The sequence below is a fragment of the Phoxinus phoxinus genome, assembly GCF_949152265.1.
Source record: "Phoxinus phoxinus genome assembly, chromosome: 25".
Classification (NCBI taxonomy): Eukaryota; Metazoa; Chordata; class Actinopteri; order Cypriniformes; family Leuciscidae; genus Phoxinus; species Phoxinus phoxinus.
Window position 1 is genome coordinate 22,299,711 of NC_136900.1, and position 27,511 is coordinate 22,327,221.

A 27,511-nucleotide genomic window follows, 5' to 3' on the forward strand; every position below is an offset into this window, starting at 1 on the left:
ATAGTGAGTGGAAATCGACTGATAACAGCTGGCTCCGTAATGGACGTTAAAACTGGATTATGCGGATTTAAACAAGAAATCTGTTATGGGCAGCCAAGAAGAATTGCATATGATTGAGTTTTACCAACCTGGCTTCGGATTTGTAAAACATTTGTTAATTTGTTTTCCAGAACTACGCCATGTCTCTGCCATTTGACAGTATCTCATCCTTTTATGTTTTAGCACTCCACAAAGTTCAAAACATTGGAAAGAATGAAATAAGAAAAACACTGGATAAAAATTGAGCATTTATAGCTTGCAAAAAAAGAGAGATCGAAATTGAGATAAAAAACAGACCCCCTGTTCCCGAAACAAGTTCAACTTGAGTTAAATGAAAGAAACTTTTTATTCAAGTTAGCATTTCCCAAAAGCATATTTACCTATGTGGCAATGATGTGCTAAAACAACCCAGACCCTCAGATCACTCATAAAGTGTCTATAAACACTTATTTTACCACAAAATATCAAATCAAATTCAATTCAAAATATTTTTCTAAAAAGTAACATTTTTAAACACTTCATTGTCTGATGGGAGGGCATGTGCACATTTCAATTATTGTAGCCCCGTCCCTCTTATCATTGGCCCTCGTCCAATATCCCAGCATGTGACTGAGAGAAAACAGCTCTTTTGGCAGCGTGTGCTTAGGCACATATGGAGCTTATTGCACACCAGTCATCGCTGCCATGAGCCCACCATTGCATCTCTCACTTGCTTAACCTGGATCACACATGCATGTTCCAGGAAGCTGGGTGTACCTCTGGATGATGACCGGCTGGCCTTGCTCCCCAATGCATGAGCCCATCCAGTTGTAGTTTAGCTGACACTTTTATCCAAAGCAACTTACAACAAATTTATTGTTCCTATGAAGAATTTGAAGTTACAACATGAAGTAAGTGTCTTGCGCTGCAAATGCGCTGCTTTTCCATTGTTTTTCTATGTAAACACACGCTAGACGGACATGTATAACCGCTGCACGCACATCTTGCGCCTCGCGCATGACAGCGTTCTAAAAACGTGGCGCTCAAGTTAAAATCAGTTTAACTTTTGAAAAAACTCCAGACCTTGCAAAAATGCGTTCTGCGTGAACGAGTGCGTAAACATGGTGTGGTTGCACTTCATGGTCCTTTCTGATTCCACCCCTCTCTCTCTCACCTACTTTGCTTCCAGTCTACTCCAATTTATCTATCCTTAATAAATATATGAATTATGTAAGGAATAATTGACGACAGACCGTTGAATTATTAGAAAAATAATGCACACCCGAGGTGGTAATGCGGTCACGACGCGAAGCGGAGTGATATGGAACTGTAATGTGATCAAGACCTGCCTGGAACTACTTTAGCTGTGCTGTTCCCTGAAAATAATTGCACACCATAGAACGTTCGTCAACCAATAATATTCAAGCATTCAACGGCCCTGTAGTACAATAGTATTTAAACTATGATAGTTTGAACAAAGAGTGAACCATTACAATATTTATTGAAAAATATTTATTTATACTTTTATGGAAGTTTGCAGTTCATTTGTGGCCTCATTTCCAAGTTGAAAAATAGCTGTAATTTGAAAGAAGTGTGAAAATATTATGTATCTGTTTCAAAAACTGTACATAAAATGCTAAGCTATGAAATGAGCCTTTCTAACAAAGTTGAACTCATTTAAAACATAATTTCCATCTGAGAATGGTTTTAGACATGGTTTGTAATACGATGTAAATTTCAATGTGGTGGAAATGTTTCAGGAAAAAAAAATCTATATCATTTTTGGTGGACAAACTATATTTGTGAAAAATTATTTCTAAAAGTAGTATAAGTCTAAAAGACCAATAGTGCCCATCGAAGATAGTTGAAGAAACACCCATTTGTGTGATGAGATGTGATGCCAGTTCTTCCCTGGAGCGTCCCGAAGTGGCAGCTGCTGCTCACATGGTGCTGTTGGTTTGCTTGAATTTGTACCTTCTACTTGGTTGGTTGGAATAATTACATTTTACATATTGCCAAAGTATCATGCTCACCTTATCTGCTCACCATCTAATCCAGTACAGTTGTTCAGTAAGCCTCCATTCTCTAAAATCCTATTGCAACAGCGTCCATCTATCCATCTCCAGCTACCGTACAGATGTCAGTTCTTATGCTTTCAATACTCATTCACCATGGGAATATCGGAGTCATGATAAACTCTGGTCATTAAACATCTGCAGGAAACTTCTACAGTTGCCTTACTGTCCGTAGGCTCACCCAGACCCCCGTTCATGCTAATCTGCCTCCGTAAAATTCTGAGGAAAGGAGTGTTCATACTTTTCTAATTCAATTTATATCTAACTTTTCTGAAAAGTTCTTTCACATTAGATCTCTTCCCAAATGCTTTGTTTCTGTCGAAGTGTCAGTTCTTACTTTTCACTTGAAAAAACGGTCTTGCTTTTGTTACTCTTTCAGTATATATAAAAAAAAAAATGCTTGCATTTCTTAAGAAATCTGGCTTAGACCCATTCAATTTCTGTAATTATAGACCAATACATGATCTCTCCCACCTGGTCATACCCCCTGGAAAGAGTTTTTGCTTCAAATACTGTATACACTTCCTCCTATTTCCAGTCCAATGCACAGTATTGAGATGGCTCTCCTCTTGATTGTCAATGATCTCCTCTGTGTATTCTGGTACCTCTAGTTGTACAATGCTGCTCTATTTTGTTATTGGAACCACTGGTACATCTCTCTCCTGGTTTACGTCCTAGCTAATAGGCAGAACATATTTATCCCTATTCAGAATTACAAATCTATTGCTCCCCAAATCAAGGTGTCCCCCAGGGTTCAGTTATTGGCCCTCTTTAGTTACATTACATTGCATATTGCATTTGTTGATCATACAAATATTGATGACTTGTTGACAAAGATTTGACTTGCTATGGTGTAATAAACATTGCTGCAAATTCTGCTTACGGATATATGCCACCCAAGGTAACGTTTTAGCTGGATGAAATGGATGAGGATTTGTTGAAAGTGCAAAAGTCCTAATCTTGGAAATATCCAACGCATTCTCATCCTAGGGCGTCATATACTGACACTTTTGACATTTCGTCTACATCCAACGCACATGGCACCCTTTAGCGTCAATATGACACGCACATAGCTTTGTTCGGTTATGGTTGGGTTTAGGTCTGGGGTAGGGTTAGGGTTAGACCGCTAGGAGGCGCCTTCTGGCCCATATCTATCTGCGTCTCATATTGACGCTAAAGGGTGCCATGTGCGTTGGATGTAGACGATATTTCAAAAGCGTCAGTATATGACGCCTTGGGATGAGATCGGGCTGAAATATCTACTAGATTGCCTAGATTCTTAATATATACTGTCAGGTAATGTAATGCTTATCTGTAGGATAATAATCATTTAGGCACAGTCCTCAAATCCAGTTTGCTTTGTTTCCCAATCCCAAATTAAATGTGATAAAAATCCAAAAAGAATCTAAAGAAAGGAAAAGAAGATAAACAACAGTGATACAGAGAGAACAATTTTCCCTAGTACAAGCTAATGAGAATCTTAGTGTTGGGTCCGAGTCCACCTTTGTCGAGTCCGAGTCGAGTCCAAGTCCTTAACAACCGAGTACAAGTCCAAGTCCGAGTCCAAAGAGGGTCGAGTCGGACTTGAGTCCGAGTCCTTAACATCCGAGTCCGAGTCGAGTCCGGCCGAGTCCACAAAGATTTAAATGATTTGAAATTGACCTTTCACAAAGACCCGCCCCTCTTGGTTACTGTTGCTACGTCCGACAAGACATTCCTCTCTCACTCCACATGTTCTCGGTCGGAGCAAAGAGGACACTAACAATGTGCCAACAGACAAGACAGAGCAGGGTACTTTTGGTTTGAAATAAAGTCTCAGCTTTCAATTTTTTTAATTTTTATGAAATTCAAACGATAAATACTGTTTTGTGGTGCTTTAATGTGTAGGCCTCAGTTCAAGCAGCACGTGAACTGATAATCTCTTCTAGTTATAGCACAAATTTCTAAAAAAGAAATCAATACACACTATTTTTCAAGTTCAAGTCCACTGCCTTTAATCTACTAACTGATTTGGTTTGTTTGTCGAACAAAAATGGCGTGTATCTGCATTATAATTGGTCAGATCACCTGTCAATCAAATCCTGGCGAAAGGTCTCAACACTGAGCTCTTAAATTAATATTTTAAACCTTACAAAATGATTGCAATGTATAGTTACAGTCATACGTTTACCTATTGTACATCTTTTAGAATCTGCAAGGTAATGCTTAATAATGCAACACGATGCATTAAGAGCCAGGGGTAAACTTTTGAGCAAGATGATGATGTTTAAATTTTTCTTATTGTGTTGTACATGCTAATATCTTATTTAGCCTCTGAAGGGTTGGACTAAATTATTGAATGCATTTTTAAACAAATAAGACAAATTTACACCAATGATCCAGTTCAAAAGTTTACACCTCTTGGCTCTTAATGGATGCTTCCTTCTTGTGCATCACTAAATGTTTGCAGGGTTTGTAATAGTTGTGTATGAGTCCCTCAGTTGTCACCAGTGTGAAAGTATGGATCTTACAATCATAGTCACTGCTAGTAAGGAGTCAAATATGCAGAAGATGCTGGAAAAGCAAAGAATGTGCAGGAGCTGGATGATTTTTCCTCAACCATTAAAAAGAAAAAAAAGTTGTGGATCATTCAGGTAATGACACAATATTAAAATCGAGCCTATGTAATTTGTCTTTATTTTGTGTTTGTGTTTTATTTAGGCTATTAAACATCTGTTATGTGAAAAAGCTTTTTCAGGGCAGTACTAAATAGAAACAATGTGTATGATCCGTCTTATTAAAAAAACATATAAAAATAACATTTTGGAGATTCTGCAAGGAGTATGTTAACTTATGACTAAAGTATAAATGCAACAAAAATGATAACATTATTAGACGCCAAAATGTTGCTATGGTTATCACGTTCTTATGTTGCTATGTGTCAAATCATCGCAATTTCATGACTCAAAGGACAAAAATTAAGTGGATTCAATCCCACATTTAAATGCAGTTATCAATATTTATAATTTACAGTGTGAATGTAACCACTGGTCCTCTAGAAGTATGAAAAACAAAACTATTTAGATTGTCAACAGCGCTCCCATCACTTACCGCGTTCGGCACCCTCCCTAAAACTCTCGTCATAAACACTGACTGAAGTTGTCCGCACTGCACAGTGAATATCTTATATTGCGTCTAGAGAGACTTTGTTGTTTATGAGGGGATTTGCGAAAGGATAAAGATCGTGCTGATTCTAAACATATATTTTGAGCGAATTATTTGCATGCGGACTCTAAAACGCCTCTGATTTGCCACTGTGTTTATGCACTTAACTGTGATTGGCTACAATGCTCAACGCTGAAACAACGTTGTTTCGTTTCGTTTTTGAATAAAACAAATTCACAAAATTTAGTTTTGTGTCATCCAGTGCCCGGACTCGACTGGACTCGGACATTTTTCCGAGTCTAAAATGTCCCGAGTCCGTGTCAAGTCCGAGTACAAATTCATTCGAGTGCGTGACAAGTCCGAGTCCATTCAAAATTGGACTCGAGACCGGACTCGAGTCCGAGTCCGAGTTCGAGTACCCCAACTCTAGAGAATCTGTCATCAGTTTTCGTGAAAAGAAAAGGAAAAAAGGAAGAGGATTTCAGCAAGTTCTCCTCATAGGGAGTCATCACCTCCTTTAATAAGAATCGGGCAGGTGTGTTTCCCTTTTCCAGCTGCTAAGAGAGAGAGAACGTGTGTAAAGGAGTGGCGAGTGAAGGCTAGACGTTTGCAGAGGAAAAGCTGCTCCAGAGAGCTGATAGATTGAGAGGTGGAAGCACTAGGTGTTTTGAGGCTTTGGAGAGAAACAGTTATTAATGGAATTGTCAGCAGAGAGTCTGAAATGAAGGTAGAAATGAGTAACCCAAAAAGGTTTCTCAAGCTTGGGACAGCCTTGCCAGCTTCACTTATCTTTTTGGGCTGGGCTAAGTTCTCTCTCTCTTCACTAGTTCTCTTCTCTCTTTCGCCCTCTCCTTGCATATGAGTGTAATGAGAGCCGTGCGTTGAGTTGTGGATGAGAGGCGTCAGTTTGAGAGTGAGAGTGAGAGGAGCGGGACAGGAACACACACACACACACACTGAGCTGCTGGGAGTTTCAGCGCTGCTTGCAAGGTGAGGGTTCAATCTATCCACTTGATGCTTCTGTGTGTGAATTATTGCGGACATGGCTGTTGTACTTTATCACAATTTACACAAACAGCTTATAGTTGTGCCTGAAGATGTGTGTACAATTGTAACTAGATTGTATGTGATGTTAGCACTTCTATCCATGCATACATCATTAAAGGGCTGACATTTGCTGTCAGAGAGAAGTGCAATAAACAGTGTGTGTGTACTGTTAAATATGCAAGTTTTAAAGTGAAGTGACTTTATTTTGCAGTGCACAAGTGTGGTAATGGGATATCACTAGTAGAGTATACTTTGACTTGCATATCAGGTGGTTATATTGATACTTCATAAAAGTGTGAGAAATGTCTTGCTGCTTCAGTATTTTTATGTATTTGGTAACCAAATTATTATTATTTTTTTTTAACTGCCAAATTTAGATACGTTTTAATTTATTTTTAAAGTTATAATAATTTAACAATATACTTTTAAAGTGTATAGAATATTATTTTACATAAGAATTTTTATGTTTTTCATTTTACTCTTATTAGTGCCATTTTTGAAAAGGCATTTCAATAACTGACTAATAACCTTTTCATTGTTAATAAAGTGAAATTACTGAACCCATAGGAGCCTGATAAAAATGCTGAAAATCGCTTGACAGACTATATATATATATAATTCCTGTACATGACACTGAGCCAATTTTAAGCTTTTATTCATAGATTTACTGTCCCCTGGTTGCTCATAAAGGAAGCCTCCCAGGTAAGTCACGTTGGGAGGTCACGTACAGAGGTCAGGTCAGGTACTGGAATCTCAGATATTTTTCGCTGGCAACCTGCATCCACACCTCCCATCTTTTCCTCTGCTCTCCCCTTTGGCAATTTCCATTAATGCGTGCTCAGTCCTGTCACTGGAAGCTAGTATGGATATTCCAGGAAAGTAAAGAGTTGGCAGTGCCAGGTTACAACCATTTACAGTTACAGTTACAACCAGGTTACACTGTTTGTTTGTTAGCGTCAGGGTTTCTTTGGGAAGGCTACTGTTCACCAGCAACTAGCAGATTTTTAACTCTGAGATCTTGTGTGTGTATATCTAGACATCTCTGTTATTTCACTTCATGAGTTATGTGGAATATTCTTGATGTACAATTTAAGAGGTTTTATTCCTTCCTCGATATGATGCACAGCCTTAAAATGAGGGGTTAAATATTTCTATAAGATTTATTAAAGTAACTGTTATTGTAGTATATTTTCTCAAGCAGTTTTTTTTTTTTTTTATCAAACCAGATGGTGCATATTGAAACCTCTCCTGCAAAACATACATGACTTTTGTGGCTGCCGAAGTTGTACAGTGGTGTATAATTACATATTTTGCTCTAATCCATAATTGCATAAATAGAAGGCAGTTAATTGCTGAACTTTATACGAGTAATAAATTTCCAGCATCAAGAACGTCAACTCTCAACCTAACATAGCACTTGTAGAGTTTGTCTGTGTGTTTTCCCATGTTTAAAGTCACACATGTTTTTAGGTGACATGTTTTTGTGTGTCTGGTCTACAGTGGTTATGCATATGTAAACACATTTATATTTCTCTGAGCCATGGAACGTGAACAAATAGTCCTAGAATAAAAGGACAAAATAGGCATTACTAAATAAATCCACATTGAGATGAGTCTTGGAGCACATCCTATAATAATATCTGATGGCATAAAAGTTGGAAGTGTCACATCAGCGGCTGAAGTTAATTACTGATCAAGTGTGATTGAGGATTATGCCGTGTTTTAACGAGGATGGGTGTAGTGGTGCTGGGATATTGCAAGTATTATTTGATGATTTGGATTGCTACTAGATGTAAAGAGTGTTTAGAGATAATATACTGTAGGAACAGATTAGGAAGGAAAGGATAAAAGAATGAGGATAGGGAATGAAGAGCAGATGTGGAGAGGAGTTTGAGATTGTGGCCACCAGATGGCCTTTTAAATAGTGTATGAAGTGAAATCTGTGTCCAGACAGTCCTGTTTCCTCATGTAACCTCTCACCTCAGCTCCCCCCCCCCCCCCCTCTCTCTCTCCCACTCTCTCCCTCTCTCTCTCTCTCTCTCTCTCTCTCATTCAGCTGTCTGGGTTCATGCCAATATTTCCCCTGTGTAGTTCTCATTACTCTAATAACGGCTCTGGACTGAACTCATCACAGCGTGTCACCTGCCCTCTCAGAGTTTTTTCCTTTCTGTCTTCATTGCAGTCCCTTTAAACTCTCTCTCACAAACACACAATGATTTTTGTGGCTGACCTTTTTGCATATGCATTTGTAGGAGTTTCCCTTTCAGACCCAAAATATATGAGGGGGAAGTATTTCAATTAATCATGCAAGTTGATTTACTAAGGTTTGCGCTAGTCAATCGACTGGTGTTTGCGCCATTATTTAACGACCCAGAAAGCATGTCTTAAACCAGACGCTAATTTGCACTGCTCTTGGCAGATTGTGTTGTCATTACGGAAATTATCTGACTGCGCGTATGCCGAACTTTCCTCTCCCATCGGCGCTTTTATAGAATTGCGCTCTCACGCTAATTTGCCCCTGTTTAGTAAATCTGGCCCAAAGTCTGAAATACTATTTTCCTGCAAAAAGTACTCCAATAATTCTATCTATCTTAATAATTACAACTTTGAAAAAGATTTTTTTCTGCGGAAATTATAGCTCAAATCATGTGGCTTGTATTAGGAGTGATGGGTCTTGTGATATGTTCCTGGTAAGTGCTAAAAATCCCATTATTGTATATATATGAGGAACCCCAAGCCATTTCTAGAGCGTGAATATTGTTTTTGTTTTTTTTACTTGGGCCAGTAACTTGATGATACTGTAGATTGTGTGAAAAATCCCATTAATGTATATTTAATGAGCCATATTTAGAGCAGGAAATTTGTTTTCGTTCTTTTAATTTGGGCCAGTGACCCCTAACAACGACATAGCGATGGACTAACCAGAACACCTTAGAAACCACATAGCAACACCCTGGCGTTCTAAAATCAACTTTCAGACGGGCAGAAACCACAATTTGTTTTATCCTTTCGCAGAACACAAAAGAAGATATTTAGTAGATTGTTCAATCTGCTCTTTTTCCAACAATGAAAATAGTGATCACTGTTTATATTCACTTCATTTTATAGTCCTTATAACTAATGTGCTGTATTGCAAATCTTTTGAACCCATACAATACTGTAGGTCAGTGTGACGAACAGAACAACTTAATCTGTTATTCACAGAAATATTGGCATTTATTCTAGCTCTCAAATCCCATTCTTATATAATGTGCATCATATATTTAACTTAAAAACATTGAAATGCGTCGCGATCAATCAAGACACATCAACCAATGTTTAACTTGGCATGATGTGTCTTGTGGGGGTGAGATTTCCATCAGCATGCCTACGACTGAAGTGAGGCTCAAGGCAAAATCAAGCTGCTTTGCACATTTTTGTGTCAAGCAAATGGCTGATGGCCCATCCACATGATGTCAGAACATGTAGTTAAGATAATCCGCTTGGCGTTTAGGTACCACCAAAATAAATGAGGTGTGTGACATGCAGAGGCTGTGTTGTTCAAACTTCTTTTATAATCTGTTATAGGCCGTCCCCTCCAAAGGTTAACATGCTGCTATCACCTCATTTGACTCGAGAGTACAGATTCATATTCATTTTTAACTTGGATTATGTATTTGTTTACTCTTTGTGCTCCATTTTTTAACATTATGAACGGCTTTTGAAGAAGAGCAGTCTGCTCTTTGTCACATGATTTTATGGAAAATTGGGGCAATACGTACTAATGAATTAACATTGGCCAATAAACTTTAATTCTTCCCTCAGGACTTAACATAACCAGGAATAGAGAAAGTGTTTTGGGGGAGATTTCATCGCTAGTTCTGGGTCATCTAAAGCTGATTTCTTGGCTCAACGCTAGCGGGACGCTGCATGAGCTTTTAGACTTTTTTTCATCAATGATAAGCACAGCAATTACTGTAGACTGATAGATTGTTTCGAACGAAGTTGGATTCTTTCAGGGGAATCGGAAGTGGTTGTTATCAGGCCCGCCAATTGCAATGTTGCACCAACAACCAAACATCGTAAACCACTTAAATTATACGCAGATGAGTTTCCCATGTCAATTAGCACACAGATGATGCCAGAGTTCGGCATTTGCCGAAGGTAACAAAGCCTAATAAATAACAAAGCTCAATATCAGCAGGGCTTTGATATTTTTGTTCATCCTTTAAACTATTTCCAAGTCAGCCAGTCTGTGAGCTCTCTTTTATGTGGTTCATATTTCAGTGTAGTATGGATTATATAAAGACTTTATTTTTGGATGTTTTTTTGTTTTAAAGCTCAACAGTAAGCACATGCACGCTCAGTTGGAGTCCAGTAATTTTAGATTTGTTGTGGTAACAGACCTGAATGGACCATTATAACATAAAATGTTTCTGTCATTCATGTGTCTGGGCTGTTGTAGTTCCCTGTTGCTTTCCTTTGTGAATATTGTAGATTGTCCTTTTTGTAATTGTACAGTTGATGGTAAATTGATTGCATTCTTGTTTTGCATGTTAGCATCAGCCATTGCTAAAATCCTATAAAATGCTTTACCAGACAGACCCAGGCTGAATCCTGCATACTCTCTGCACTATAGTATGGATTAGATTAGGATATGTAAGTCCCAAATCGTAGTACATTGAAAACAAGACATCAAAGGCCTCCAGGTGGTGGACCCCATGTAGATTTAAACCATACTTTAACAATTAGCAACACTAACAACTAAGGAGACTGTGTCAAGAAGTAAGACAATTGGCATATGTTTGGAGCTCATTATCGGAGCTCAAGCAGATACAATTCTCTGTGAATGGTGATTTACATAAAGCTAATTTTGGTGTAAATTGTTTGCATTCTTGTGTATGGTAGTAAGTCCCATTACCTAGTGTTTTATTCAAAAATAGTGTTCTTATTTTACCACCAGCAATGCAATGAATGTTTTTCAAACATATCATATATGCAAACTAGCATGCAACCACAGTCTTTCGTCCCCATTACGAGCAGAACAAATTTCGACATAAAACGTTTGCAAAACCATTCTTATGTAAATTGTTACATAAAAACACTGATTTATGCAAGAATGGTTTTGCAAACAATTTACACTGAAATGTGTTTTGATTAGTAGCCATGTTTCCATACAAAGTTGCAAATTTAACATACTGTATGTGCAAAATTAAAATATTGCATCAAAAAATTTGCGAATAAATCAGCGTTTCCATCCAGTGAGCTGAATAGAACAAAATCGCCATTTCCTGTTAAACTGGCCTTAAATATCAGTACGAAATATGGAAGTTGCTGCAGTAGGAGAAGACACTTTTTGTATAATAATTTCCAGTGTTGGGCAGTAGCGTCTCTACAAGTAGTGACGTTATTAGTTTAACTAAATTTCTCATTAGAGGGGTTTGTTTTGTTTTCTGAATCAAATAGCTTTTCAGTAGCGAAGCTCTTTTGTTGATCAAGTAGTGCGGTTGCGTCCACACAAGCTACATTTTCCCAAACATTTCTGAAGCTCAAATCAGAAATACAACTGCTAAGGATCACTAATCCTGGATAACACGGACCTGTGTAGCCGACATAAGTATTTCCGTATGATGGTGACGACGGCTTCATGTTTTATGGCGTTTGGCAACCAGTTTTTTGATGATTTACCGCCACCTTCTGCTCCGGGCAGTGACATCACGTACCAATCCTTGGGCTGACACGAGAGAAATTTACTTGATGGAAAGATGCGCACACTCTCAACACCTGGTTTGTTATAGTTATTGTGGTTATGGTTTTATATAGTTATGCTATTGTTTGTGTTGCCAAATTGGTTTGAAACAGTTGTTGAATAAACAATTGAACTGAACAATTATGCCTGCCTATCTGTTTTACAGACAGTTTTATTGATCACTGAGACATTGACTTGGAATTAAATTGGTTCAATATAAAAATGAAATAAATAAAAAAATAGCTTAGATGTAGTAAACTACTTTTGCAATGTTGATGTAGCTTAGCTTGCTACATTTCCATGGGGTGTAGCTTCAGTGTAGTGAAGCTTCATTTAATATGGAGTAACTGCTAGCTTAGCTCACTACATTTTCCAAGTAGCATTGTCCAACACTGATCATTTTGTATATAATAAATGACATGTGCCGAAGAACGGGCAGACGAAACGCAATAAAGTTATCTTGCTTTCGGAGGCGGACGCCTGCTGTTTGGGAACACAGTCGTGTGAGACCGTTCTGGGAGGTAATTGTACTGAACCACTTTGACGACAGGTATTTTAGAACAAACAATTTAGGATTTCAGATTACTTTTTTGATGTGCATCGAGCTTTCTTATCGAATAAAAAGTTTATCCGACTCAATTTAGCGCATACGTTTTTATGCACATTTTTAGAATTTGTGCTCATTTTGGCGTATTTCCATAGTGTTTTTTGTGAATGATGAAATTACGCATAAAATTGGTGGATGGAAACATAGCTACTGTGTCCCAAGATAAAATACTTAAACAACTTTTGTAACAATGATCAAGCAAGACATTTACCACCAGCAACACAATACAGTATGTTCGATTCGTCCAATTTTTAAGTGTGCAAACTAACATGCGGTTGCAGTCCTTGGGACATCCATATGAGCAGAACTAATTTCTGAATAAATTCTTCGCAAAGACATTCTTGCGTTAATTGAAGCACAATTGTTTTGCGAACAATTTGCTCTGAAATTTGTTTATCTCATTTGGAGGTATGGCAATATTTCACAATACTAGAGTAGTTCATAGTTTTAATACATTTTAGTAACATTTGACAAGTAACAATTTTAAACAACGCCAACACAGTATGTCCTTTTCATATATGGTATGCAAATTGACTTGTTGTGGGGTCTCATTAATGCAACACAACAACACATTTCCTTCTAAACCATTCTTAAAACCAATGTTACATAAGTAGTTACAAAATTCAACGTGTCAGTTTATGTAAGAACGTTTTCTGAACCAGTTTGCACATTCATCCTACTCATGTTTCGTAAATGACGCCCTTTGACGGTATCTGGTTTCCATGTTGCCTGCAGGTACTGTATACGTTTCGTGACGTGTGAGTGTTTGCGTGTAGGTTCGTTTGGCCACGCCTGGCTGATAACGGAAATGTTTAATCGCCTTTTTGCCCCGTCCGCTCCGGGGGGGAGGGTGATAAACATAAAGCTCACGTCTGGTTTGTCTATACGCTCAGACAGTCGTTCCTTCTATACCAGAGAAGAAGAGGATGTTGGGGGAGGTATGGAGGGGTTTTGTGATTGCTACGGTTGTTGCTTGCTGTAGGCTCTTGACTTTACAGCATCAAGCTTCGTCCGGCCCACCTCCTGTATCAATTGTATGTTTATTATGATAGCAGTAAAACTATACGAGCCCCGCCCTGCTCCGAGGGGAGCGAGAGGAAGGAGAAATAAGGAAAGAGAGAGCTGCTAGATTGGCTCCAGACTGCATCCTCACCCAAATTAGACGCCCTCCTGCCAAGATCATAAGGCGCAGCGGGAGGGCATGTGAAAAAAGCACAAATTCGAACACTGTTACGTACACACTTATACACGCTTTAGGCCTAAATGCAGCTGTGTATTGGTTTGTGTATTGGGGAGGTTATAATTGAGAAATCACAGACTTTCTAAGAGAAGTAATGTGGATCTGGTGCCATTTCGAAATGATCTTTTTGGTCCAAAATCCTGAAGTTGTTGAAGAAATATCTCAGGGTTTTATCAACTCAATGTGTATGTACTGTATCTGTGGCGTGCTGCTGATTACTCTCAGAAGAGGCGACGTGTTTACAGTAAATAGCCTCATAATGGAAGCTTAGGAGGCAAATGGGCCAAAAGGATTTATAGCAGAAATGCGAAGCTTGTATTTATGTTAAGCTGTTTCATGAATCACTAAAAATGAGTAGTATGCTGTAGTTGACTAAATCGTCCTTTTGAGGTGGGACTGCTATTTTAGGTGGAAGAACTTCTGGTTATGCATTACCTTTGTAGTTTTTGAGGGTGGAGATTGCAGAACATCAACAGAGACACATGTAGTTACGTTACTCACACTGAGACCAACAGTCACTGATCCTTTAGTGCCAGTTCTGCTTTGCAATTCACTGACTTTGTAAGTCCATTTACTTGTGCGTTGTTGAAAATTCGACTGATTTGTGACCATGGTTATGGTATTTAATTGGTTAGAATAGACGAGGTTTTGTTGAAATGGAGGATTTTTGAAATGAGATGAGAATTTTTGTTGAAATTCAGCTGGTTTTTTTGTCTTGTGGACTACGTGAAAACATATTTTACGTAAAAATATCTTATTTAGGACAGTACTGAATAAAAAATAACATGCATTTTGTATGATCCCTCTTATTTTGTTCAAATTATTCACATTTTCACATATTCTGCAAGGGGTTCCCAAACTTTCAAGCATTACAGTATGTTTATATATATTTAAAATCAAAAAATATATTTTTATAAAAACCGGGAACTGCCAGCCCTAAATACATTTTTTTTTTTTTTTAAATGATTGGACCCTGCATGCAAAAGCAACGTAATTCAGATAATTTAAAATGAATCCTCTAACCCCGAGAGTATAAGCAATAATAATGTTGCTTGACGTAGCAAGTACTGCTATTAATACAGCCAGAATAATGATTAATGACTCGCTCTTAGAGGCTTTAATATGAACAGTTAATCTGGGTTTCATCCAGAGCACTCAGACGGTCAGCCAAACTGTTATTCACGCACTCTCATATCAGGCATAATAAGCGAATCTTTGCCCTTTCACTGTGATCAAGAGTCCAGTTTTCCCATTTCTAAATCCACTTGAATAGAAAATGCAAAGCACATTTCAGGTCTGTTAAATGAAGGCATTACAGAATGGAAAATGAGATGTCATGGTGCAGAGGCTTGGCGGTGATGGTCCTGCGAACGGTCATAAACGTCTTCTGTGCTTGTGTGATGTATCCAGACAGAGCAGGTCTCCCCCTCCATCACCCCAAGGTGATTCCCCATGGCTGCACGCCCAGTGTGTCACACACACACACACACACACACACACACACACACACACACACACACACACACACACACACACACACACACACACACACACACACACACACACACACACACACACACACACACACACACACACACACTGAGGGGGATTCACTAAGAATGATAGTGATTCCTCCGAGCTAAGTATATATTTTTTTTTATACCATTGTTATGCCGATGATGTGATGTTATTTTCCTCGATACATGAATGTTACAGTTACATTAAGCTCTGGCTCTCTGAATTAAATGAGAGTTAAACTTAGGTTTGTATTGTAGGTTTCTCTCATGTCACACCTACCTTTGCTGGTCAGCTAGGTTCCCTGTCCTTAAAGCTCGAAGAACATAGGAGTATAGGGGTTATTATGGACTCATCACTTTACTGCCATTATTAATGGCAACTTTTTTTAACTTGAGATCAATTGCTAAAGTCAAGCACTTTCTTTCCAGGGAGGATTTGTAAATTGTGGTTCATTCCCTTATTTATCAAGGATAGATTACTGTAATTCTTTATATATTGATCTCCCCCAGACTGCATTAGCCCGCCTGCAGCCGCAAGGTTTTTAACGGGAGCAAGAAAGAGGGACCATGTTACCACTGTACTGGCATCCTAACATTGACTTCCCGTTAAATTCAGGATTGATTTCAAAATTCTCCTGTATGTTTACAAGGCACTTTTAGATCTGGCCACCGGTGTATTAGTGATCTTCTTATTCCCTACTCTCTCCTTCTAGAGCTCAGGTCTTCAGATCAGCTGCTTTTAAAGGTCTCTCGCTGTACTTTTATATCGAAAGGAGATTGTGTTTGTTCTGTGTTAGGTCCCAAACTCTGGAATAGTCTCCCATTCCCCATGAGGTCAGCTTCATAAAGTGCCACTTTTAAGTCTTATTTAAACATGTATTTATTTTATTTAGCTTTTGAATTAGTTGTGTTTGCCATGTATCATGTAATATTACATCTTAATTTTGCATTTTGGGGCAACGTCTGTGGTTTGTAAATGTGCTATATACATAAAGTTGCTTGCTTGCTTTCATATTTTGTTCATTGGTTATTTTATTTATAAATGAATTTTGTTGTTTTCATGAAACTTTTGGCTGACAATAAATCACACATTTGAGAGTAGACATTGAGGTCCACCCTATTTCACCACGGACCACTACACACTAACCTCCCTCACACTTTTGTTATGAGAGAAAATGGAAATGGCTCCTGGTTCCATCTGGGATGTGCTTTCCATGTGCGCTCATGAGGAACATTGTGTCTTTATCTGAATTGAATCCAGATAGAATCTGCATGCTTGTAAACATGTCAAGGACCTGTGAGGTTTAGACGTATAAAATACTGTACCCTGATCCCACGACTTTACCTTTGACGGACGGACAGCTTCACTCGGCTGAGTGCGGTCGCCATGGAGAACAGCTAATGTAATGTTTTCCAGCCTTGTTTTCATTTTGGTCTGGCCTGAGTGACCCTCCGTAATTCTGTGATGCTTGGTGCGCAGATGGGGAGAATCTGCTCTGTTTTGTCTGTCTTCATTCTTACTTTTTTCAAAATCTTTGAGAGTCCCTGGTTGAAACCATATTTAGTTAAAATATAGGCTGTGTGTGTGTGAATTTTAAGTAATAACAAACCAGATCTTATTCTTTTCTAAAGGTAATGTGAGTGCTAAAGGTGTTCTGGGTGTGTGCTTACTGTACACATTAAAAAAGCAAGTCCCCATGACATTCTGACCTCTAGATATGGCCGGGGCTTGAATGTGTGAATGCATGAATCTTTTTCTCTGGCCGTTTTATTGCCTTGCAGTTGAAAATTGTAAATCTGGTCACCTAGAAGAGCATTTCTACTCAACAAGCTGCAACATTTTAGGTTTTGTGCTTAAAAATGCACCAAACAATTATAATTTTTGCAGTTCTGTTTGGTGCCACCGGAGGCACAAAAATGCACTTCATCTTAAACTCAGTGTTTTATGTTGATTCCCAAGTCGGTATTGAAATTTAAAAATGTGACGATACCAGCATTTTGAGCGCTGTTGAATGGATTCTTAAACACCTCCGATTGACCATTGTGTTCACACACTCAACATATGTCTCTGATTGGCTACAATGATCAATAATGACATCTTTGACGCTCTTAACCGAGCACTTACACAGATGCACACGGGAGCGTTTAAAAGCAGGCGCATATCAGCGGATCCCTAATGTATCCGCTGATAGACGGATCCGCTTTATCTATGTAAGCGCTTGGTAAAGAGCGTCAAAGACAACGTGTTTTTGAAGTGTTGATCATTGTCAGACATATATATTGAGCGCGTCAACCAAATGGCCAATCACAGAAATATATGTTGAGCACGTCAACCCAATGGCCAATCAGAGACATATATGTTGAGGGCATCAACCCAATGGCCAATCACAGAAATATATGTTGAGCACGTCAACCCAATGGCCAATCAGAGACATATATGTTGAGGGCATCAACCCAATGGCCAATCAGAGACATATGTGTTGAGTGCATCAACCCAATGGCCAATCACAGACATATATGTTGAGCAAGTCAACCCAATGGCCAATCAGAGACATATATGTTGAGCAAGTCAACCCAATGGCCAATCAGAGACATATATGTTGAGGGCATCAACCCAATGGCCAATCACAGACATATATGTTGAGCAAGTCAACCCAATGGCCAATCAGAGACATATATGTTGAGGGCATCAACCCAATGGCCAATCAGAGACATATGTGTTGAGTGCATCAACCCAATGGCCAATCACAGACATATATGTTGAGCAAGTCAACCCAATGGCCAATCAGAGACTAATATGTTGAGTGCATCAACCCAATGGCCAATCACAGACATATGTTGAGCACGTCAACCCAATGGCCAATCAGAGACATATATGTTGAGTGCATCAACCCAATGGCCAATCAGAGGTGTTTAAGAATCCATTCAAGATCGCTCAAAATGTGACGATAAAATATCGTCACATTTAAAAAAATTCAGTAACGACTTGGTAACGAAGTCTGTACTTTTTACAACTCTAGCTGCCTTAATATCTTAATTTTAAAATGCTAATGTTAAAACCATATTGCAATTTGGGTTTCACTTCAATTAACCCCCAGTTCCAAAAACAATTGAAAATCTTTTCAAGTGAAATATCTTGAGAAATGACCAAAGTAATAAAAGTGCTGGACCATTTAATAATACGTGCTTGAGTGCGTGCCGCATGTCTTAGCCTTTATGTCGCCGTGTCTAATGGGAAAAGAACGGCGCTAAATTGGAATCAGAAGGTTCTCTGACTGCGTTTGGGTCTGTCCATCTTCAGCACTTAGACTCACTGTAAAGATACCAGATATTTAAGTAACCAAAAGCATTGAAGCCTGAACAGCCTGATTTGCACGACCACAAACGACTCATCTCATTTTATGTCGTTAAACAAATGTCAAACCCTTTCACAGACAATTGCGGGAGATGTGCACAGGAAGGAAGCGTTTTAGACAGTCGGCGTCAAATTTACGCTGCTTTATGTAGATCAGAGATCGTTTGTTTGAAATGGGCGAGAAAACTGGAAACTGACGCAGGGATCAGTGAGAAATTGACTTCTTTGAGAGGTTGACTGAAAGGTCACACAGTGTGTGGCGTGGTTGGATGAGCCACAGGAGAGCGAGAAGGTGACAGGGATTGTTTGAAGAGTTCACTGAGGGTAGTGCTTATGGAAGGTGCTGTTTAATAGACAAAAGGAGGGTTGAGTGAGGAGTGCTGGATCAAGTGTGTGTGTTGATACTGTAGCTGAGTGACATGTTTTGTTGGGGGAGGTGAACCGGTGGCTTAGAATCAGTCAGTTGCCAAAAAGAGAGACCGTGTGAGAACGAGAGGAGAAAAGAAGATGATCCCGATGCCCCCATCTGTTTGCCACATGCAAACCCCTGCAGCAGATCCATAAATCTCAGATGCGCTCAACAATGCAAGGTCACATTCCGCTGGTCTGAACGTGCGAGGATCCCTCTCCACAAATGTGCTTTACTCGTTTGTACTCACAGCACTGAAAAATCACTAATTAGATCTTTAATGGAGTTGTCTACTTAGATTTTTCTCCTGAGAAAATGCTCAAATCTTCTCACACGTGCCTTTCTCTTGTGTTTCAGAAGAGATCTCAATGTCTCAAACTGAGCTCAGGTTTACCAATATACCCCATTATGGCAATAAGATCAGTCAGACAATAAATCTAAACAAATAAAATAATAATATAATGTCCTCTGTATACTAAAAGCTATTTCCCTTTACTTTTGTATAGATTGCTATTAATATATAAAGTTTCAATTTTTTTTTTAAGTAATATTTTTCAGCAAAGGATATTGATCAAAAGGGACAGTAAATACATTCATAATGTTACAAAAGATTTCTATTTGAAATAAATTCTGTTCTTTTGAACGTTCTATTCATCGAATGGTCTTAAAATATTAAGCAGCACAACTGTTTTTAACATTAATAATATTAATAAATGTTTCTTGAGTAGCAAATCATCATATTAGGATGATTTCTGAAGGATCATGTGACACTGAAGACTGGAGTTATCACAGGAATAAATTACATTTTAAAATATATTCAAATAGAAAACAGTTCATTTAAATTCTATTATAATTTCACAATATTATGCTTTTACTGTTCTTTTGATCAAATAAATGCAGCCTTGGTGAGAAGAAGAGACTTCTTTCAAAAACATTAAAAAAAAAATTAACTGACCTTTTGAATGGAAAAATGAAATGGATTATATTTATATTTGGTCTTGCTTATGTATATTTGGTCTAGGGGTGTCAATTTACACAAATTCCCATTATCGGTCATTCTTTAAATGAACGATTAATTAACCGTTAGCCTTAATACAGCAATATGTGTCCACTGCAGTGGCATAGAGACAACAGCACGACAGGGTGTGTAAATGCTGCTCTAAACACATTCCTCACTAAATGAATGAAAAGGGTTTTTAGTCTAAATAACAGGTTTAGTCGTGTTTCCCGGTTGAGCAGCACGCATGCGCATGACCTTGCTTGATCGATGCGTTTCATCGATTAAATTATAATCGAAAATTGATCGATCGTTGATTAATCGTTAGCGTCCCTATTCTGGTCTTGCTTTCCTGCACAAAGACTTAAAATAAGATCTGTGTTTTTGTTTATTACACTTTGTAGGGTTCTTGAGTGTAATCTTTTTCTTTGTCGTTGTTGTTTTTCCCAGTTGAGAAGTTGTCTATTATATGTCACATGATCGTTTCTTCAGATCAGTGTTTTGGACTATTGTGTATCAAGAGTATTTGGGCTATTTCTACTTCTGAAAAACTAGTTCTTTGTGGAACATCAAACGATTCTTAAACCCATTTTTGGTTTAAATTGAATTTCTTTCTCTTTTTCCCCCATTTCTCACATTCTCCAAAAACAAGTTTTGGAGGTGTATCCCATAACCCCCTGCTGCTCTGCCACACTGTACACCCTCCTCCTCCCCCACACACACACAGCCCCGGGGTCACAGAGGTCGTCACCCTTTGCTCCAGCGAGAGTGTACGGATGATTTGGGTTTTCCTGCAGCGCACTGATGGCTGCTGGCAGCCCTCCCGCGAGCACTTCTGTTTTGACAATGGCGTAATAATGCCAGCTGTTTTGCTTCTCTCTCTATCTCTATCTCGCTCTCAGTGACCGGGAGCCTCTGTTGACAGCTCAGATGTTCCTGTCGGTACTGACACTCTCCCCGCTGCCACATGTTTACACACATATCCAGCCATAATGACAGCGTGCCAGTGGATTCCTGCGAGCATGTGTGCACATATGTGTCTGTGTCTGTGCATCAACCGTCTGCCGTTGTGCCGGCCACAAATCACGCCTGAGCTTTGTTCAGCAGCTACATTACTCTTGTATTGTAGATCAGTATCAGTACAACTCTTCTATGTACACGGTTAGGTGATATCTGTATCTTAAGATGGATCTGTGTTGGTGATTGTAATCGGTTAATTGAAATAGACACACTGGCCGTTTTCCACATCCTGCAACTTTTCCTTTCCAAGGTAACAACTCTTTCCTGAGGGGGAAAAAACGGTGTTAAAGTTTTTCGAATAGCTTTTCTTATAGTTTATAATGCAGAGGCAATTATAAATATAGCCTAGCTGCGGGCAGCAATTATCGAGGTTCAAGCGTATTAAAGCCTTTAAGCACATGCATAAAACGATATTATGTTTTATTTAGAAAGCATGTAACCACTTAAATCTTAGAAGGAAAAGACAATTTACAGCCAATACAGGCAAATTACCATAGGAAATATATGGTTTTTAAAGATTTTTAACCTGATAGTCTGCACCCCAGCTTTTGAAAAAATCACAAGAAATGGCATACCCAAACTAAAACAGAGACCGACAAAGCAGAAATGCTTTCTCATTTGAAAGCGGACACATAGCAGTTTATTGTTAAGTCAGAATGAATTATTATAAAAAAAATGTTTTAATAAATAGCTTCAAAAAGTTATTAGATTTTTTTTTTTTTATCTTTATGAAAAGAAAATGTAACTTGGCATTGTTTTAAACTAGAAATGCACTGCAGCTAAAGCCACATGTCTGACCATGTTATATTTCAAATCGGAAGACGATAAGTCTAAAACTCTGAGTTTTATTAAATGTTTTTCAAGATAATGTCATTTTGAGAAGACTCTAAAACGCTATCTGATGTTTACTGTAATCGTCTAAGCATCCGTTTAGTGAATTGTCTCTATTGTTTTGTGGTGCAAATTCAGTCCACATTCAGTTTCAGTCTTCCCTGCACACGTCATACATTGTCGCAATCGTGTGTTCATTGTCTCAAAGAAGTCTCTATCTGTATGCTATAGCGATCAAATATTAAAAATACTGTATTATGTTGCCAGGCCAGTAGTTGGTGATCTCAGTTTGTAAAGAAACACTACACAGCGATAGACTGAATGTGCAATATGCATGTATATAATGTCACCGTTTTCACAAATTCGCTTTTTTGTTGTTTACACAAAGACAATAACTGTATCGTTTTCAAAAAACGTTCACTTATAAACTCATTTTCAAAAGTTGCCATTTTCTCGCCCCCAAAACGCTGTTGTTGTGTAAATTAACGACCAAAATGCATAAAAAGTTTCCGTTTTTAGTTGCAAACAGTGCCCTGTAAACGGCCCCTTAAATCCCCTGAGCGTCTCAAAGAATCGCTTCCTGCCCTAGTGGTTAGCACATGGTGCGATGCTAAAATTGTATTACAAAACCAAGTTTGAATATACTTTAAGCGCTTTTTTAACATCTGAATTAATTAAACCATTTGCAGAGAAGAAGAAAAAACTAGATTGTTTGATATAATGTTTGTAATAAAACCTGATACAATCAAACAAGCTGAAGCGAAGCAGTTTCTGGGTTTGATTCCTGATGAGATTAAAGGGTTAAGCAGCGATTATGCAGTTTAAATGAGGATTATGTGAAAACATTATGTTAGTACACTGAGTCAACAGTTAACATGAGTCTTCATTCCTGCCAATGATGCTGCCTTTATCTCCTAATGGGTCGGACTCATTCCAGGTCTTTTCTCACTCCTTATATTCTGAAAACCATTTGCGGTGCAATAGTCTCTGTGTTGAAGCAGGTGTACATTGATAGTATACCATATTCACAAAAATGATCCACGCAAATGCCTTTGATGGTTTTACAGAAATCTCGGTCTGTTCGCAAGTAATTCATTTAATTATCAAAGATATTTACAAGCTCCTGCTTTTTGTGTAGGGCTCTTAAAAGTGTGAAATGTAGTTATTGGGGCCGTTGATGTAGTAAAGGATTTGTGGCATTCTTTGGAGAATTAGGAGATGTCATGGAGTAATTTTCGTGTGGTTCTGGAGTGATTAGTCACATGGCATTTTTGATTTAGTTTATTGATTCAAAAACTTCTGATGATAAAAGATGGGATATTTAAAATGTTATACCTCTGTGTGGTCCTGCGCCAACCAGGAAACTGCCACTGAGATTCAACTTTTAAACCATTAATACCCAAAGTTTGCAAGTTAAATGACATGGAGAGATTTTCCATCTGGAGTCTGTAGTTAGGCAATGTCTATTGAGGATTCAAATTAAATAAACTATAAAACAATAAACTATGTGAACAAAATGTTCGCAGTAACTGAAAGTCAATGACACAACAAATCCCGTTCTCCAACTTGAAATATGTTTTAACAATTTTTAAAGCTTATAAACGTTTAAGTCAAAAACAAAATTGTTGTTTTGGCAGGAGATGAGGTTCAAATGAATGAACAAGTCTGCTAGCCATCTGTAAAATATTAGCTACAGTATGATAGGGCTCCGCAAATTTAGCGTGAACAAATGCTTTATTGTTTTCAAACCTCAGCTGGTATAAGCCGAGGTGAACAAATGTTACATCTTCTAGGTCACATCTAATGTACAGGTCAGCATGAAGACTACAGTATGGCTGTCTTTTAGAAGATGTTTTTAGAAGTCTAATGCTTAATATGACTCTCCAACGGACCAAAAAATGGGAACATCTCTCCATGCAATTTTGTGGGATGTGCATCTGAAAAATTACAGCTTTACCACCAAAGAGAGACAGACTGAGGGGAAAAAATCTGAGGCCTCAAATTTTGTTAGATGGTAAGTTAGATATCCTGTCTTTAAGATGTGGAGCCATATATTCCAGACTTTGGTTTGATTTCATGGAAATGTAGATCAATTGAAATCATTTTGGTGAAAAGGGGGAAGAAAAGTATATAATAACATGGTTGCCAGCGCTGATTCACCTCTAATTTCATGTTCCCATTTAAAAGACAAAGTTCTTTTGGTTGCAGTTCGAGTTGTGGGTGAGAGACCTTATCCAATGAGGAGACCCAAACCTGACGTCACAGTCCTGCTATGGGGTCGGACGGAGCTACAAAAAATGTGCTACACGATGATGGAGCACTAGTGAAAATATGAAGGGCAATAGGAAAATTCTTGTTATATTCGTTTATGACGGGCAGATGAATGGACAGCTCGGGGTCTGGCCCAGGACCGTGCTGACAGGGCAAGAAGAAAAGACGCTCTCGCCAACATGGCAGATCTTCAGGGAAAAGGACTATTTAACATGGAACAAAGAGCAATTTTGTCCTCATAGGTACAAAGTGGACGCCATTTAAGATGATAAATCACCCAATGAGAAAATTCTCTCATTATTTACTCACCCTCATGTCTTTCCCAACCTCACTGCTGTTATTTTTTTCAACACAAGAGACAAATCTGTGTAGAAAGGTGCAGGATCTGGGAACTGTTCAAAATCTCATGACCCACATGAGTTCAGTGTGTTGTAGCTTTATGCATTAACTGCTTGGCCACTGCTCCGTCAAGCTTATATTTTCAAAAAATGATTTATGTGGCATATTTTGTCTGTCTTTTGTCCTTTCAATAACTCATCAGATATAATTGACACACAATCTGAGAAAACGTCACATGCTGTATCAAGTCAGGAAGGATCATGTCAAGCTAAGCAGTGGATTCAATTATTACTTTAGTCTGGCCACTGCTCGCATTCACGCTTTCATTACAGGCCAAATGTAATGTAAACCACAACAAATAGTTTCTGAACTGCATCAATAGCATCTGCCTCTAGATTAAACAAGTTAACAAATATGAGGCTAACTAACCCTCATGTGCTGATGAATTTCACTTACCTCATGTTTGAGGAGCCAGTGACTCCAGGGATGTATGTTTTTGAGCTACTGAAAAGAAATTGCATTGGAGTCTCTAAACAGAACATGTTAGTAGAGTAAAACAGTGCAGATAATGGGTTCCTTGTGTGATGACCGCACAAGGGTGCAATGCAAAGTGATAAGGTGCAAAACATGATTGCATTTAAGTGGTTTAATGCTGCCATAATGCTAGCTGTCAACTGAGATATTGGGATAATCACAGTTAGAGTATTTTGATGAGAGCAGTAATAGTTGTGACCAGGATGTGTTGTGTAACCTTCAAAAAGACCAGTGTTCATCTTTTTTCTTTCTCTCTTGGTCACAATCTGTGTCCTCCCTTTCATCCTGAGCCAAAGAAAGTCTTTGGACATGTAAGATGAAGGGGGAGAAGAGGAAAAAAACAGGGAAGAGGGGAGAAAAAAGGGAATAGTTTCCACAGGAATATGGCTTGTATTAATCTAGAAATATTGCTTTACCTCATCTGAACCAAATTATAGAGTTGAACTCTATTCGTCCTTTACGAACGGGCAGACGGCCTCATTCGGCCCATCTGGGCAAGGATGTGCCGATCCACTGAAACTGTCGCCGGAGAGCGTGGAAAACCTGCAGCACTGCTGTGGGAAACGCTGGGATTCTCTCCCCCTTTGGAAAGGATCGAAGTAAAAGAAATGAACGTTTTTGTTGTTGTCGTTTCACGTTGCCTCGAGGGTAGTGTAACTTGGCCATTTTCCAGATGATTTTACAAAGTTTCTCGCAAGTAAATCATATCTGCTATCACTCTTCATGTTGCCTGACTAGAGGCGTTATTATAACCCAATCAAATGATGGCATTGTTGTTATAAGCAGACTAAGTAATTACACATGATGTCAGTAATTTATTATCACATCCGAGAGTAAGTGTGAAAGAATCTCACAAAAATGTCACATTTCACCCTTAAATGAAAATAATTTTAATATTAAATCATTTGAAAATAAAAACAACCCCCCCCCCCCCCCCCCAAAAAAAATAGCATGAATTAAAAGAAGTGCTTTAGAAACACTATAATGGCACTGATTCATTGTAATTATTGTGCTGAACACAAAATAATATATTTTGAAGAATGTCAGTAACCAAACAGTTTATGGGCCCATTGACTTTCATAGTATGGAAGAAAAAAAATTATATGGAAGTCAATGGGCTCAATCAACTGTTTGGTTACCCTTATTTTTCTAAATATCTTCTTTAGTGTTCAAAAGAGGAAAGAAGTTCATACAGGTTTGGACCAACTTGAGGTTGAGTAAAAACATTTTTTTTTTTTTTTTGGGGTGAACTATCCCATTAACTCCTTTGTGGATTCATTTGTGATTCTTTTTCATCTCTCCAAAAATCTCCTTCGTCTTCGTGGCTGAAAGCTGTGGATTTAGTTTACCAAAATAGTTTGGTCTCTTTATCCAGTTCCCCCATCATCATAAAAAAAAAGCACGTTATCCACCAGCATTCATTCAAAAACTGTTTATGTGCCATTTACTCACCTGCATTGTGCCATTCATCCATCTGTTCAATAAACAACTGTTTTGTCTTTGAGTCCGGTTTATCCTGACATAAAGATAATCAAATGGAGGAATATGTTTAATGTAATGAAAAAGGTTACACTTTATATTAGATGTCTTTACCTATGTACTTATGTACTTATATACTTATTGTCTTCATGTTGTATTGCAAAACACTTTTCTGCCATCAAGGTGGGATACAGGTAGGTTTAGGGACAGGTTGGGTGGTATGGGTTAGTTTAAGGGTGGGTTGAGGTCTAAGGGAAGGGTTAACAGTGTAATTATAGATGTCATTAGAGTAATTACTAAGACATGTAATTACATGCAGGCTTTTTTAAAATATAAGCACAACATAAACACTTGCATGTACACAATAAGTGCATAGTATACAATTTTTAATTTAAATCTTAGTACATAATAGTTAAAGACACTTCAAATAAGGTGAGACCACAGGTTAATAGGGCAAAACTTTAAACTAATAGAAATCAATAAAACAAACACTTAAATGTGTATTTTGAATGTTTTCTGTAGACAGGTCTGAAAGATGTTATACAAGCAAAATGGCACAAAATTGACCGGAGCATGAAAAACCCCCAATGGTTTTGCCGGTTTGCACTTTGTTACAATATGTGTACTTACAGTGCTTACCCTTTGAAAGTACTGAGTAATATAAGTTAACTACATGGGTTAAGGTTAGGAATAGGGGTAGGTTCAGGGTTAGTACATAGTTTATTGTAATTACTATAAGTACATAGTATGTACATGGGGAACAGGACTTTAAAATAAACCGCTACCGTTTTGCCAGTATTGTCTTGTCTTAGTAAAGGGGCTTCTTTTTCTTAAAAAATATATTTAAGTGTGAATTTAATTTTGGTGTGAAATATGACCCAGGCCTGCTTACTTGACAGG

At 38.2% G+C, this 27,511-nt stretch overlaps 1 protein-coding gene across 7 annotated transcripts in view; it reads left to right on the forward strand.

Moving 5' to 3' along the window:
• znf469 (zinc finger protein 469) overlaps positions 1-27,511 on the forward strand; it is a 288,811-nt gene that overhangs the window by 185,757 nt on the left and 75,543 nt on the right. For 2 of the 7 annotated variants that reach the window (XM_079604125.1, XM_079604123.1), the window contains exon 1: positions 6,092-6,227. The exons of 3 other annotated variants lie outside the window; for them this stretch is intronic. The gene's annotated coding sequence lies outside the window, so the exon portion shown is untranslated. Of the gene's footprint in view, positions 1-6,087; positions 6,228-27,511 lie in introns of those variants that run through there. 2 more of the 7 variants (XM_079604124.1, XM_079604126.1) reach the window with 2 other exon arrangements.